This window comes from Protopterus annectens, chromosome 3.part1 (assembly GCF_019279795.1).
Source record: "Protopterus annectens isolate FY-2018-M chromosome 3.part1, PAN1.0, whole genome shotgun sequence".
Classification (NCBI taxonomy): domain Eukaryota; kingdom Metazoa; phylum Chordata; order Ceratodontiformes; family Protopteridae; genus Protopterus; species Protopterus annectens.
The window spans coordinates 170,635,998-170,649,647 of NC_056732.1; the positions used below are offsets into that span (position 1 = coordinate 170,635,998).

At 37.3% G+C, this 13,650-nt stretch overlaps 1 protein-coding gene across 9 annotated transcripts in view; it reads right to left on the bottom strand.

Moving 5' to 3' along the window:
• Positions 1-13,650, bottom strand: part of ARHGAP12 (Rho GTPase activating protein 12) — a 1,910,410-nt gene that overhangs the window by 283,830 nt on the left and 1,612,930 nt on the right. The gene's annotated exons all lie outside the window — the stretch shown is intronic.

The following is a 13,650-nucleotide window of genomic DNA, read 5'->3' on the forward strand; positions in this document are numbered from 1 at the left end:
GAGAGGCATGTCAAAGTAAATACAATGTTGTGATCTTGGGCTGCTGGGGAAGTAAAAAGTGCAGTGATCACACTATCTGTAGAAAGAAAAGAAAACTTCTCATTTTTATTGAAGTAGATGATGCTAGATTAATGTCCTTAGCTTAAACAATACACAAGATAAAATATGAAATGCATGAAAAAGTAGTTATTAACTGCATTTGCAATGTTTCTAGTGATTGTTTTTTTATCACCACCCATTTTCAGCTGGAAGCCATGATCCCATAGGTGTAAGCAGCTAATCATGATGGTCTGTGTTCTGAATAATATCTACTGAGTAAAATGTAATAAAACATTTAAAGGGCCTTGGCAAGTAGTTCTGAGAAAATAAATAAAATATGAAACCGTGGAAAGTGAACAGTTATACAAGTAGTTGCTTTTCCCAAGTAGCATTAATATGTCAATGCATTATATACAAAACTGTACACTTTTCTTAAGACTGAAAATTAATATTTACTGAAAGTTGTTAAGTTGTTTTTGACACCTGGGAGTAAAATAAGGACAAGCAAATAACAGATATCTATCTGTGTAAGAGGGAATACAGGCTCTAACGTGCACTTTAAACAGGGTTAACATTGACTTTAAAACACACAATTCCTGTGGGTGCAAGCATTAATTTGAAGCAATTGTTGCTATTTGGGATGGTAAACTTCCTTTCTGGAAAGTGTATATAGTTTTGTGGTTTTGCTGTGAGCTAAAGTAGATGAAGTTTAAAATGCATTTTTGCTTGACTATTTTTAATGAAGCAAAAAGTTTGGGACAGGTGATGTGAGCTCAAATAAGTGAAAAGCAACAGCTACATGCAAGACCTACCTGTCAAATATTACTGTGGGCATGAAAGCTGTAAGCTGCTACCTATAATATATAAAAGTATTTAATTAAAATGGCTGCTTTTTTAGCATTAACAAAGTGTGAACGTCATTACACGTGTAGACAACAAACAGAGAGTACTGAATTATATAAAGAGCTGTAGGGTGTGGACAGCAATGTTACATAAGATGCATTTAGACAGAAAACATACATATTTGAAAAAGAAAGATTCCAGGGTACACATTAAGCAAAATATCAGGTAAAAAGAAAGGAAAGGTAATCATACTGACTGGGGGAGAGGCTCTAATATCGATATTAGAAAATGAAAAAAGATAATGGTAAATTTATGGTAGTTAGGGGCTATTAGCAGGAGAGGAGGATTACACTGGCTTGTATTTATTATGTAGCTTAAGAGAATTTTAGGAGAAATAATAACCTTTCAGCAGGGGATAATACTTATGAGTGGGGACTTGAACCTTTTTGTAACAGTGAGGATGTATTAGGGAAACCCAGCAGGGAAAAAAATAACAAAATAGTACACATTTATTTTGAAAATATATAATGGAATACTTGGCATGGAAGACAGATTCAGTAGCAGGAACTCTGACAGAATTCACACATTATTGCCCAATATATGACAATTGGGGTTACAACTTGTTCCTTTTTGAGCAGGACAGCCCGTTTGAAAAAGTTTGTCCTGTGAAATAAGAAATGTCCTGAGATGCGAGGTCAAAAAAATTATTTCCTAAGTTTTTTCTAATAGCTACATAAAACAATCACTTGTGTCTGAAACACATTCATATTACATAACACAGCAGAAACAATTTTAACTGTGGAAGGGTGAGCTTTTATTTTGACAACTATTATTCCAATGCACTGAAATTAGTCCTGCAAAATCTTACATTCCAATAAAAAAATGTCCCACTTTAGACATCTGAAAAGGTGGCAACCCTACTGTCAATTCCGTTGCACTGTATATTTATTTATTTATTTTATTTTATTTTATTTCCAGTTTGATTACCGGGGAAGTCCACTGGGCCAGAACGTACCCATTTTCAGTGGAGGCCCGGGGAGAAAAGCTCCAAAAGCAAAGCAAATACAATCTAAGTTAATAGTATAAAAGATAGTAATAAAATATATACATTTGGAATGACATTACATTGAATACAGTTAGTAAAAAAAGCAAATACACGCAGTATACTTCAAAAAACATCATTCAGGAAGGTAGATACAATAGATTTAGTAGTTTCCTTCAAGTAGCAGGTTTGACTGTATGAAAAGAAGGTGTAAGGTTACATGCTATTTACAATATTTACATATGAGGAGTAGAGAGAGAGAAAGTACATAAACTGAGTAGAGTAGAATATAGTTTGATCAAGCAGTGATCGAGAGAGAAAAAGAGAAGAAAAGAAGATAGTATTAGGGTAGAGTAAAGAGAAAGGATGTAGAGGGTTCAAGGGGAATTTATGTATATTTATGTAGGATGTAAGCAGGTGCACTTATGTTTAGAGGATAAGTAAGAGAAAAGTTGGATTTTGAAGGCTTCAGTGTTAGATGTTGTTCTAATCTAAGAGAAGAAGGGAGAGAGTTCCATTTCCTGCCAAGAGAGTAGGAGAGAAGGAGCTGGCCAGCAGGGCGATTGGGTTTGTGGAAGGTGATTAAATTTTGGTGTTCAGATCTAAGAGATCTGTTTGGGGTGTATGGCGGAAGGATGTTTGCTAGGGCTGGGCATTTTTCAGGGTAGAATATTAATTTGTGAGCAGTGGTTAGTTGGAGGTAGTCTAGGTAGTTAGGGAGTTCTAGCCAGTTCAGAGTTTGTAGGGAAAGACAATGGTGAGAAGAGGTTTTAGATTTGGTAGCAAATTTAGAGATTTTATTATAGCAGATTTCGAGTTTAGTGGAGATGGAAGAAGACAGGTTAGTAAGGAGAGGGGCTCCATATAGTAGAGATGGTAGAAGATAGGTAGTTGCTAAGGAATGTCTAGCGGAGTTGGAGAGAAAGCAGTTGTTCTTATAGAGCATACCTAGCTTTTGGTGGGTTTTCGTTATGTTTTGTTGTATGTGGCTATCAAATTTGAGGTGCTCGTCTATAGTGATGCCAAGGAGTTTTGCAGATGGGACCACCTCTATGGTTGACTTTGTTTGGCTTATGATTTTGAATGCTGTTTTATCAAATGTGCAAGCCCTGGAGGGAGCGAAGAGAAGAATTTTGGATTTATTAGAGTTTAGAGAGAGATGATTTTGGTGCATCCAGTTCTCAGTAGTGGAAAAAGCTATTTGGGTTTTTGTCAGTAGTTCGAGAATGTTGGAGGCAGCGCAGACTAAGGTAGAATCATCTGCGTATTGGATGACTGTTGTGTCTGGGATGGCAGAGTGAAGGTTATTTATGAAGATGTTGAAAAGCATGGGTCCAAGGATGGACCCCTGGGGAACACCAGTGGGTGTAGATAAGAAGGAGGAGGTAGAGTTGTTCCATTTGACAGCTTGGGATCTATCTGATAAGTAGCTAGAGAACCAGGATAGAGTATCAGGGTAGAGATGAAGGTTTGATAGATGAAAAAGAAGGTGTTTGTGAGAGATGGTGTCGAAGGCTTTAGACAGATCTAGCAGTACAGTGGAAACTAGTAACCCAGAAACCCTGGCTTGGTTGACTGTTTCTAAGAAGGATAGTAAGGCAGTAATAGTGCTGTGTCCAGGGCGGAAACCATGTTGGGTGGGTGTTAGGAGGTGGTTATGGATTAAGAAAGGCATGAGTTGGTGGTGGACGCATTTCTCTAGGATTTTTGATAAAGGTGAGAGTAGGGCAATTGGGCGAAAGTTGGAGATATTTGTGTTTTTGCCTCCTTTATGAAGTGGGAGAATGTAGGCTGATCTCCAAAGCATAGGAACATATGACTCTTTTATAGATCTGTTAATTAAGATGCTGATAGGGAGAGCAATACCTTCGGCAGCACATTTAAGGAAAGAGGAGGGGATGTTATCAGGGGCATTAGTGCATGGCTTAAGTTTAGATAAGAGTCTTTTTATGAATATAATTGAAACAGGTTTCAGCTGGAAACTGAGAGGACAGTTAGAGGGGTTGTTGGGAGTAGAGGAAAGAGAGTTGGATGTATTATTGTTGGGGAAGGATTTGGTAAGATTAGCTATAGATTCCGTGAAGAATTTGTTGAAGAGAGAGCTTAGATCTGAGTCAGTTTTACTTGGGTCTGGGCAAGGGTTATTTTTAGATCCTGGGTGGAGAAGGGAATTTACTGATTTCCAGAACTGTTTGGGGTTCTTATTTTGGTTGGACTGTAGTTTGTAGTAGTAGTTCTTTTTGTCCAGGGTGATTAGTTTTTAGCTAGGTTACGGAGTTGGGTGTATTGGAGCAGGGAAGAAGGGATTTTATTTTTCTGGTATAGCTTCCAAGATTTGTCCCTTTGATGCATGACTTGTTTTGTTTCTTTGGATAGCCGGGGGCAGAGTTAGCTTTGACTCGTTTGTTTCTTGGAGGAGCTAGGGAGTTCAGAGTATTTAGGAAGATAGAGTTAAACTGTTCTACAGCTTTGTCTAGGGGAAGTGTATTTAGGGTCTGCCAGTTGGTATGTTTAAGAATGTTTGAGAAGATAGTTGGGTTGAAGTTGCTGAGATTACGAGTGTGGATGTAGTGGTGTAGATATTGGGTAGAGTTAGTGGAGCGGTGTATGAAAGTAGGGAGATGGTCACTGAAGGTATCAGGGATAGTGCCTGAAAGAGTTATTTTGTTTGGATGAGAGACTAGGATCCAGTCAATGGTAGATCCTGGGGGATTTGTTTTGTTAGGCCGGGTGGTTGAGTGTATTACTTGGGTGAAGTTAAAGAGGTTGATGAATAGGATATAATTCTGATATAATTATGAATAGGATGAATGAATATAATTTTACTTAACAGGAGTGTGTGCATTTAATGAAAGTTTATCAGATCATGCGCCAATAAAAGACTAAGATGAAGCTGCAGTGTAATGACATAAAAATGAAACACTGGCAATTTCTTATTCTGTCTGTTAAAAAGAAATTTAAGGAATGGGTAGTAGATATGATTCAAGAGCTATTAGGGAAAACAGACATTATATCAGAAGGGAAAGCTAGTGAGTGGGATAAAATGAAAATGGAGTTTAAAAACATAGTACAAATAACAGAAATAAATGTAAAACAGAAGAATTATTATTTAGAGGGGCTGACAAAAGTTAAAATACTGCATAAGGGGTATCTCACAAAACAAGAACAGTAGTAACTGCAGAGTGCTTGTGGGACAGTGAGCTACTTGGATAATATACATGAGTCTAGAAAAGTTGCTATTAAACAACTTTTGTTTGATAAAGTTTTTTGTTCTAAACTTAAGCACAATGACTTAGACAACAGAAAGCTGAAAGCCAAAATTAGGGAGCCTAAGACAAGAAAAAATAACCAGTGATCCTACTGAGTTATTGGAGATACTTCAGAAAAGTATGAAAATCTGTATAAACAAGAGGAAATGGTAATCAAGAAAGGACACAAATGGAAATATTCATGTTAGACTTAAGGGGGAGGGAGAAGTGGCAACATCTTGGAAAAAACTGTGATGGCTGTACTTCCCAGAGAAGGTAAACACCCTTCGGATCTGGCTTCATACAGAGAGAGACTAATTTTAAACCATGACTGGAAAATATTTATGTCTATACAATCTATAAAAATTGCAAATGTGCTGCCAAAGTTGACAGACATGAATCAGTGTAGTTTTGTGAAGGGGCAGCAAACATTTGACAACATTAATAAAAGAACAATGATCAAGAAGAAATAGTTTAAGAAAAAGCTGCTACTGCTAGTGGGTTTTGATGCAAATAAAGCAGTCAGTAGAGTCGGATGGTATTTTATGAGTACAACAGTAGTAGCGTTTGCATTACATGGGAAAATAGGGGTATATGGAAGAAAAAAGAAATGTCGGAAGCAAGAATTAAGGTGGGAGGGTTCTCTTCTGACAAGCTGTATTTGAACAGGAGAACTAGATAAGGATGTCCTCTTTCCACTTTCTTATTTGCTTCATTTTTAGCCTAGAAAATAAGGGATTCACAAAATCAAAGATATAGCTGGTATGGTAATCACAGAAAGTTAGCTTTATTTGCAGATTATGTTATTTTGTACTTGATACATCCAGAAAGACATTTCAATGTTGTGGGACATTTGAGGCAGTTTAAGCTATTTTGGGGGGGATTTAAAATAAATGAAGATAAAACAACAGCTGTAAATAATGTAACCACACAAATTCATTCTTCACTACTCCTACTTATGGGGATATAAGATGAGGTACTTAAGTGTATGGATTAAAAAGGATTCTGTTATGGCAGCTAAAGACATGTGGGAAGAGACTAAACAAAAGACAATACAAAAACTGAGAAAGTGGTATCGATATGTGTAGCGTGATACAATAGTGAAAACATTTTTAATCTCTTTATTTTTATGTACAGGTAAGGTACATTCTTATCAACTAGAGGATATGTTGCTGATGACAGTTAATGAGATGATGGAATTTATTTGTTGTGAAGAGGGCAAGAGTAAAGAGGAATAAGTTGATTTGCCCCACACAAAGCAGCTTAGGCTTACCAGATTTGAAGGGGTACTTTAGAGCTCTGCATTTAACTTAAGCAGAAAGTCATAAATTAAAGTGGAAAGAGATGATGAAGTAGAGGTGGAGGTTTGAAAGAGAGAGACAGATTTTGGAAGCAAGTCCTTAAAGAGAACAACTATACAGTATTATGTTCATAAATCAGGATAAAGTGCAGGAATGGAGAAAGGATATTTTACCAATAGGGATGACTGCAAGTAGGGATATCGAAAACAGGCAACAAAATAAGACTGCCTGCCCTACCAGGGATGAATAAAAGAGAAAAAGGCAAAAAAGTAAGGGGTAGTGGAGTGCTACATAAAAAAACTAGCGCTGGTAAAGTTTTCAGTTGAAACTAGAACAGAAGCTACTGATAAAAAGGGATAATTAGTGGGCTGTATAAAATATTGCATGATAACTATAAGATTTAACCACAGAAGGTTAGAAAAGATCGGGAAAAGAAAATGAAAAGGGAATTTTCAAAGGAATAATGGGAAGAATCTCTAATGCTCCCTAGTATGACACAAAGTCCAGAAGGTTAAGAATTTTGGCATAGAAATGTTTTCATAGGTATTTTTATACCCACAGTAAACATCAAAGGATTTTTCCTCCGGTAGACAGATATGATGGAAGAAAAAGGTAAATGGGATTTTTTTTATGGGGAATGTAATGAGTTGGCAGGTTATAAAAAGTCTCTAAAGAGTACCCTGATAAAAATGTTGGGTGGGCAAATGGTTGTAACAAAGGAAACTATTCTTTTGAGCTGGAATATAGGATTTGACTTGCCTAGATACAGTATGGCCCAATTTTAATGTTACTGTCTACCAATAATATTGAATGCTGTATAAGAGATAAAAGAACTGATAGTGGGAGCTTTAGAAAAAAGCAGCAGCAGATTACACAGAAATAAATGGAAAATGTGTTAACAATAAATGCAGAATAACATTTAGGAGGAGGAGGAGTGAATTTTAAGGAAAGACATGAATTGATCAATTTATGCAATGATGGAGTGAAAGAAAAGTGTGAAAAGAAAACATATGCAGGTATAAGTACACACACACACACACACATATATATATATATATATATATATATACACACACACACAAACACACACGCACATATATCTACTTTGATCCATCAAAATTCCACTTAATCAAAAATCACTTACCTGTTCCCAGTTCTTCGAAACTTCACTTAGTGAAAGCAAGGACTGCCGACATCCTTTCCCTGAGAAAGGAACCACTTGCCCACCACGAGAAAAAAAAAAAAAAAACGAATCAAAACTAAACCCACCAAAGTGGGGGGCTTTGCCCCCCCCCCCACTTAAATATTCCAACTCTGAGATAACACTTCATTGCAGACAGAGCAATGTTCACCATGGTGGCCAAGTGGTTCCTTTTTCAGGGAAAGGATGTCGGCAATCCGTGCTTTCACTAAAGTGAAGTTTAGAAGAACTGGGAATGGGCAAGTGTGTTTTGATTAAGTGGAATTTCGATGACTCAAAGTAGATCCATATATACACATATATATATATATATATATATATATATATATATATATATATGCATATATATATATGTGTGTGTGTATATATATATATATATATATATATATATATGTGTATATATACACATATATACAAACACACTGCATGACAAAAATGGAAACTGTTGCTATGGTTTAATTTCTTTTCTGTTAATGTATGTAAAGCCACATTGCCATTTAAAATGTTATAACTTAATCTCTCTCTCTCTTTCGGCTTTTCCCAGTTAGGGGTCGCCACAGCACATTACCTTGCCTGCTCATGATTGGCAATGGAGTTTTACGATGCGAGTTGCCAGCCCGGCGCCCGACCTTCCACAGAATGCACATACACGCACGCACTCATGCCAAGTTTAGCATGTCTTTGGGGATGTGGGAGAAAACCCACATGACCACAGGGAGGACATGCAGACTCTGCACAGAAGACACCCCCAGCTGAAGATCGAACCGGAGAGCCTCTTGCTGTGAGGCGACAATGCTAACCGCTGCACCACCGCAAGATTATAAAAAAAAAATGGATGGAGTCTAGAAATAAAAACATTACACAACCTGACGAGATTAACTCTAAAAAGAGCAATGTGGAGAAAGAGAAAAAGGAATGCAGACAAGAGGACAAAGATTTATCTGAAAACAGCAAGGAAAATAAACTACTACTCAACAGGTTTTGTAGAAGACATTAAAAATATATTTCTTTGGAACTGCTTGCACTTAAATACAATTTTAGAAAAAAATATCTGCAACTGAAAAAAAAATGAGCAAATGATGTCCTCCTTCCAATGTCTTACTTATAGAACTCCAGGTCTTCGACTATAACAAAACTTCCCCTATGACAGATTGCAAAACAGCTTCTCTGCTTGAGAACACAACTCATCTAAATTGCTGATACATTAGCCAAAAATACTTTTCTAGAGAATAAACCTGTTGCATTCCCCATGTCAGGGCTTTGCTCTGATACCCCTTACTAATATTTTCACTAACTGCAAGGCCATACCAACCATGGGAAAATGAGAAATCCCCAATACAGCACAAACAGCAATGTACAACCTGTGGACAAGTGTAAATTCAAACAACTGTGACTGGACAGCATGAACAAATGGCCACTGGTAAATTGCTGGGAAGCCTGTAACACAAAATAAAGGTACTGGCAATGACAAGTTGCTGCATAACCAAAGTGTTAAGGATAGTTTATTCAACTACTGGAAAATTCTTTTCAACACAAACAATATTAACAAAAATATAGTCCAAATAAATAAATCAACCACTTGCCTGCAACATCTGTATTTAAAAAAAATCATCTTGCAAAACTGGATAACAAAAAACTCATGAAATCTGGGTAAATATAGACAGGAAGGTACAGTTTCAAAAATTACCAAATTTCCTTGATCTTATTGATAATAAAGACACAGACGAGCAACAACATTCACATAGACGAATAAATGACTCAGAATCAACATATAATAACTAAACACTCAGAGCTGAATCCAGATAAGCCCTTCTTGTCATAACTTAAGGGGAGGGGTTCCATGCTGCGAAGGATGAAGGCTTAACTGTGACCCAGATAACAAAGATTTACCAGTGATTCAGGTCTGCAAATTCAGTTAGGGAAAATGGGATGGGGTAAGTAGCTGAAGCCTTCTTATGCATACCAAGGGTTAGGGTGGCAGCCCAGTCTTACAGGACTGACACCAGATGGAGGCCTGGTGCCATTGTACAGCAGCAGAAGGGAGAGAAGCATGCATCCACCACACAGCACATTTGCGCACTGTAGTCGCATGCACCACTAAGTTGAAGGCACGCATGTCAAACTTGCACTGAGAGTTGGGCAACTAAGACATTAAAGTAGCAAAACCTTGTGACTGCTTCCTGTATGGTGGCTCCAGAAAGATGGAGACAGCTGACGGTTGACGAACATAAAGAGAAAGACTGAAAAAATCATGGGAAACAAAGGCACAAGCCTGGAATGGAATGGAACTAGTACAAAACAGTGACAATTTTAAGAGTTACCAACCAGTTCAGAAAAAAAGTGAAGGTTTTTAATGGCCTACAGGTATCTTCTTGGAGTACAATCTTAAGTCAGTACCTTTTCTTTTTTTTTAAGAATTTCACCAACTTAAAACAGTTACAAAGATTAAAACTTGATCCCAACAGTAAAAGCTTGGAACAAAGACGGTATAAATATCATAATATAAAACAGAATAAAATAAATAATTAATGTTGAATTTTTAAAACCCCAATGGAAGTAGCTGTCTTTAACAAGCAGATTATCACAGTAAATTTTTCTCACCCAGAAAAGAAAATCAACAACTCAGCAGAAATGACTAATTACCTAGACAAACATTAAAATGGGGAACACTAGAAAATAAAGTGGTCTCATAAAATAAATGAACAAGGATGAGCAATTGCCATATCTAAATAAAACAAAACTTGTAACATACCAACCTAGACGTAAATGCATATCAAGAAATTAAAGTAACTGACAAACCTGTAAAATGATTACATGTGCAAAATCTGACAAACAAATCTATCCTCAAAATATAATTTTCTTAGTACTTCGGTCTGTTTTGTAATTAACAGAAAAAATGAAGTTGCAAACATACCTCTCAACCGTGCCGAATTCCTCAGCTGGTTTTGAGGTTCAAATAATGGGGTGCCACAAATTTGTTCACAAGTGGCCCCCTTGATTTCCGATTTCCTGGCTTTTTTTTTTTTTCTTTTTAGCTGACGTCATCACGTGCAGAGATGCGCGCAATGATGTCAGCTTCATGAGCAACCTGTCGGAATTCGGATGCAGTGAAGTTTAGAGTTAACAGTCAGCAGCTGCAATGTTTCCAGACTCCCAAGTTAACAGTCAGCGGCAGGAATGTTTCTGCTTCCTTTCCTGAGTTAACAGTCAGCAGCTGCAGCAGCAGTGTTTCCCTGGGCTCCGCCAGCCAGGTAAAGTTGAATGCTGGTTCATGCATTCAAGTCCATTGCTGTTGTGGTGTCCATTTAAGTGTGTGTGGCAAGTCTGTGGGTTCAGCTGAATGCTTTAAGTTGAATTATTCAAGTCTGCTGCCACCACAATTCTGTGTACGAAGTGCGCTGCGGTTTGCAAGTTAAGGCTGTTATTTCCAAGTTGAATTCTGGTGCTTTGCAAGTAATTCTGTTGCAGACTTGAATTCTGTGTGTGAAGTGAAGAAGCAGTTACCAAAGTTAAATGCTGGTGCTGGTTCATTCATTCAAGTCTGTCGCCTTTGTGCAAAGTCCCTAGGTTCAGCTGAATGCTTTAAATTAAATCATTCAAGTCTGTTGCTCCCAGAATGCTGTATGTGAAGTCCGCTGCGGTTTGCAAGTTAAGTCTTTTGCAGAGTTGAATTCCGGTGCTGGTTCATTCATTCAAGTCTGTTGCCATTGTGTAAAGTACGTAGGTTCAGCTCAATGCTTTAAACTGAATCATTCAAGTCTGTCAGAATTCTGTGTGCAAAGTTTGTTGCGGTTTGCAAGTTAAGTCCGTTGCAGAGATGAATTCCAGTGTTTTGCAAGTAAGTCCGTTGCAAAGTTGAATTCTGTGTGTTGCCATATATGAATGCTGGTTCATTCATTCAAGTTGAATCATTCAAGTCAGTTGCTATTAAATCATTATTCTGTAAATGAAGAAGCAGTTGCCATTCAATTATTGTGTGTGTTGCCAAAGTTGTTGAATGCTGGTTCATTCATTCAGGTCCATAGGTTCTAAGCTGAATCAAGTCAGTTGCTACTGAATCATTATTTTGTGTGCTAGGTTCATTGCAGAGTTGAATTGTGTGTGTGTGTGTGTGTGCTGAATTGTGTGTGTGTGTGTGTGTGTGTGTGTGTGTGTGTGTGTCTGCATGCTGAATTGTGTGTGTGTGTAATTCCCCAGGTACATGTAACTGATGATTAGGGTTACCCTTACCCAGGCTCAAACCCTATACCTTGGGTACAAGAAGCAAGAGCCTGAGTTCTCTACCCATACTACAACTTGTGATTCAAGGAGTTAAGTCCATAGCTCTTAACTGTCCAAAGTTTCACTGGAATGTTTGGCTCATACTTTTGGTCTGTGTTTCTCTTACAATTTATGGTTTTCTGGCAAATCAGTGAGAACTGAATTTACTAAATATAGCTGTTTAAGTTCCAGTCTTCCTATCTTTCAGAAACTGCGTGGCAACACCAAAACATTTTATATCAATTTTCTAAGCTTATTACAAGCAATGTTTAAAATGTGCCACAACACTCCCACTCCCTGGTTTTGGGCCTGTGCCCCCCCCCCCCCTTCAATAAGTGTTGGCGTTTTCCAGATTTCTTGTGCTGCAAAGTTTTTCAGGGGGGAGAGAAATTTGGTGCTGTTTATGTAAAGTTCGTTTGCATTGTTAGTAGCACAACAGGTAGCGTACTTGCTTTTGATGCAAAAGGCTGTGGGTTCTACTTTATGTAGATGGATTGCGGATACTGTACTGTGTTGCACTTTTAAAGGGGGTGGATGCTGCAGTCCTGAGAATGTCCTCTTTGTCAGAGATACCTAGTAACTATGAACCTCTTATCAGTTTGCCATCCATTCCCTATTGGATTACTAGCTTAGCATTTTTTAATGTAACATAGGCAATTTATTCCTCTTGGGCAACGGACACTATTTGTGGATGAAACAATGAAATATAAAGTTGTTTGCTAGCAGCAACCTCTTCATTAGTTACAGATCTCTTTAATGTGGAATTATTTAGATGACATTTACTTCTGCAGAGATTGTGCATATTTACTGATACTGGTGGACTGTAGAAGTTTGAGTAGACTTTTATGATGGAAATGTTCTGAATTGGGCAGGCTTGTTATTATTTCATGCATTTTGTTTCATTGCTTATTGGGAAAATGTTCAAAACAAATTTAAAACATGCTCTAACAGGTGTGCTGTATTATACAAGGAATATAATTTAATACAATCAGGAAGGTGTATTAAAGAACACATGTATGTTTTGTGTGCAAGGGGCCTATGATTTGAAAACAAGTAATATTTATCCATCACTGGCCAGTTGCATTTTCTTTGAAGGTGGGTTTCAATGCTGTTTCAATGAATGTGAGTTTCAAGGACAGAGAAGTTTTAATGCTAAATTTATTTTCATTGTGAGACTCTATTGCTTTGTTTAGCAGATGTCTATCAGTGTTTGTGGTATAAAATATAAAATAAAAGTTTTAAATGAAATCCAAATAATAACTGTAGAAGTAAAGCAGTATGTACATTAGTGTTTTTGGTAAATGGGGCGAAATAGCCAAGTAATGAGACATTGGAATGGCTACAGTGCAGGGGGACTCTGGGGCCATATTTCAGTTGTTTGTTCTTCAGTTTGCATCTGGGGCCATATTTCAGTTGTTTGTTCTTCAGTTTGCATTCGAAAGTTGGTATCCCACAATTCCACTGGAGTGGGTGGGATCACAATTATGTATGCAAATGTCATGTTAATTAGCATACAGATTTGTACCTATTTGCATGGGCCTTTGTCCAGATTTTTGATGTTTCGAGGTTGAGAGGTATGGCTGGAAATATTCTCCAAAAACTACAAAGCTGTTAAGCCTGTGAAAATGGAAAGTCTTAACAATAAAAATATCTCTGGAGTCAGATGGTCATTTATCAAATTTCTTTAAATGCAGGTACATTAAAGACACCTTAAAC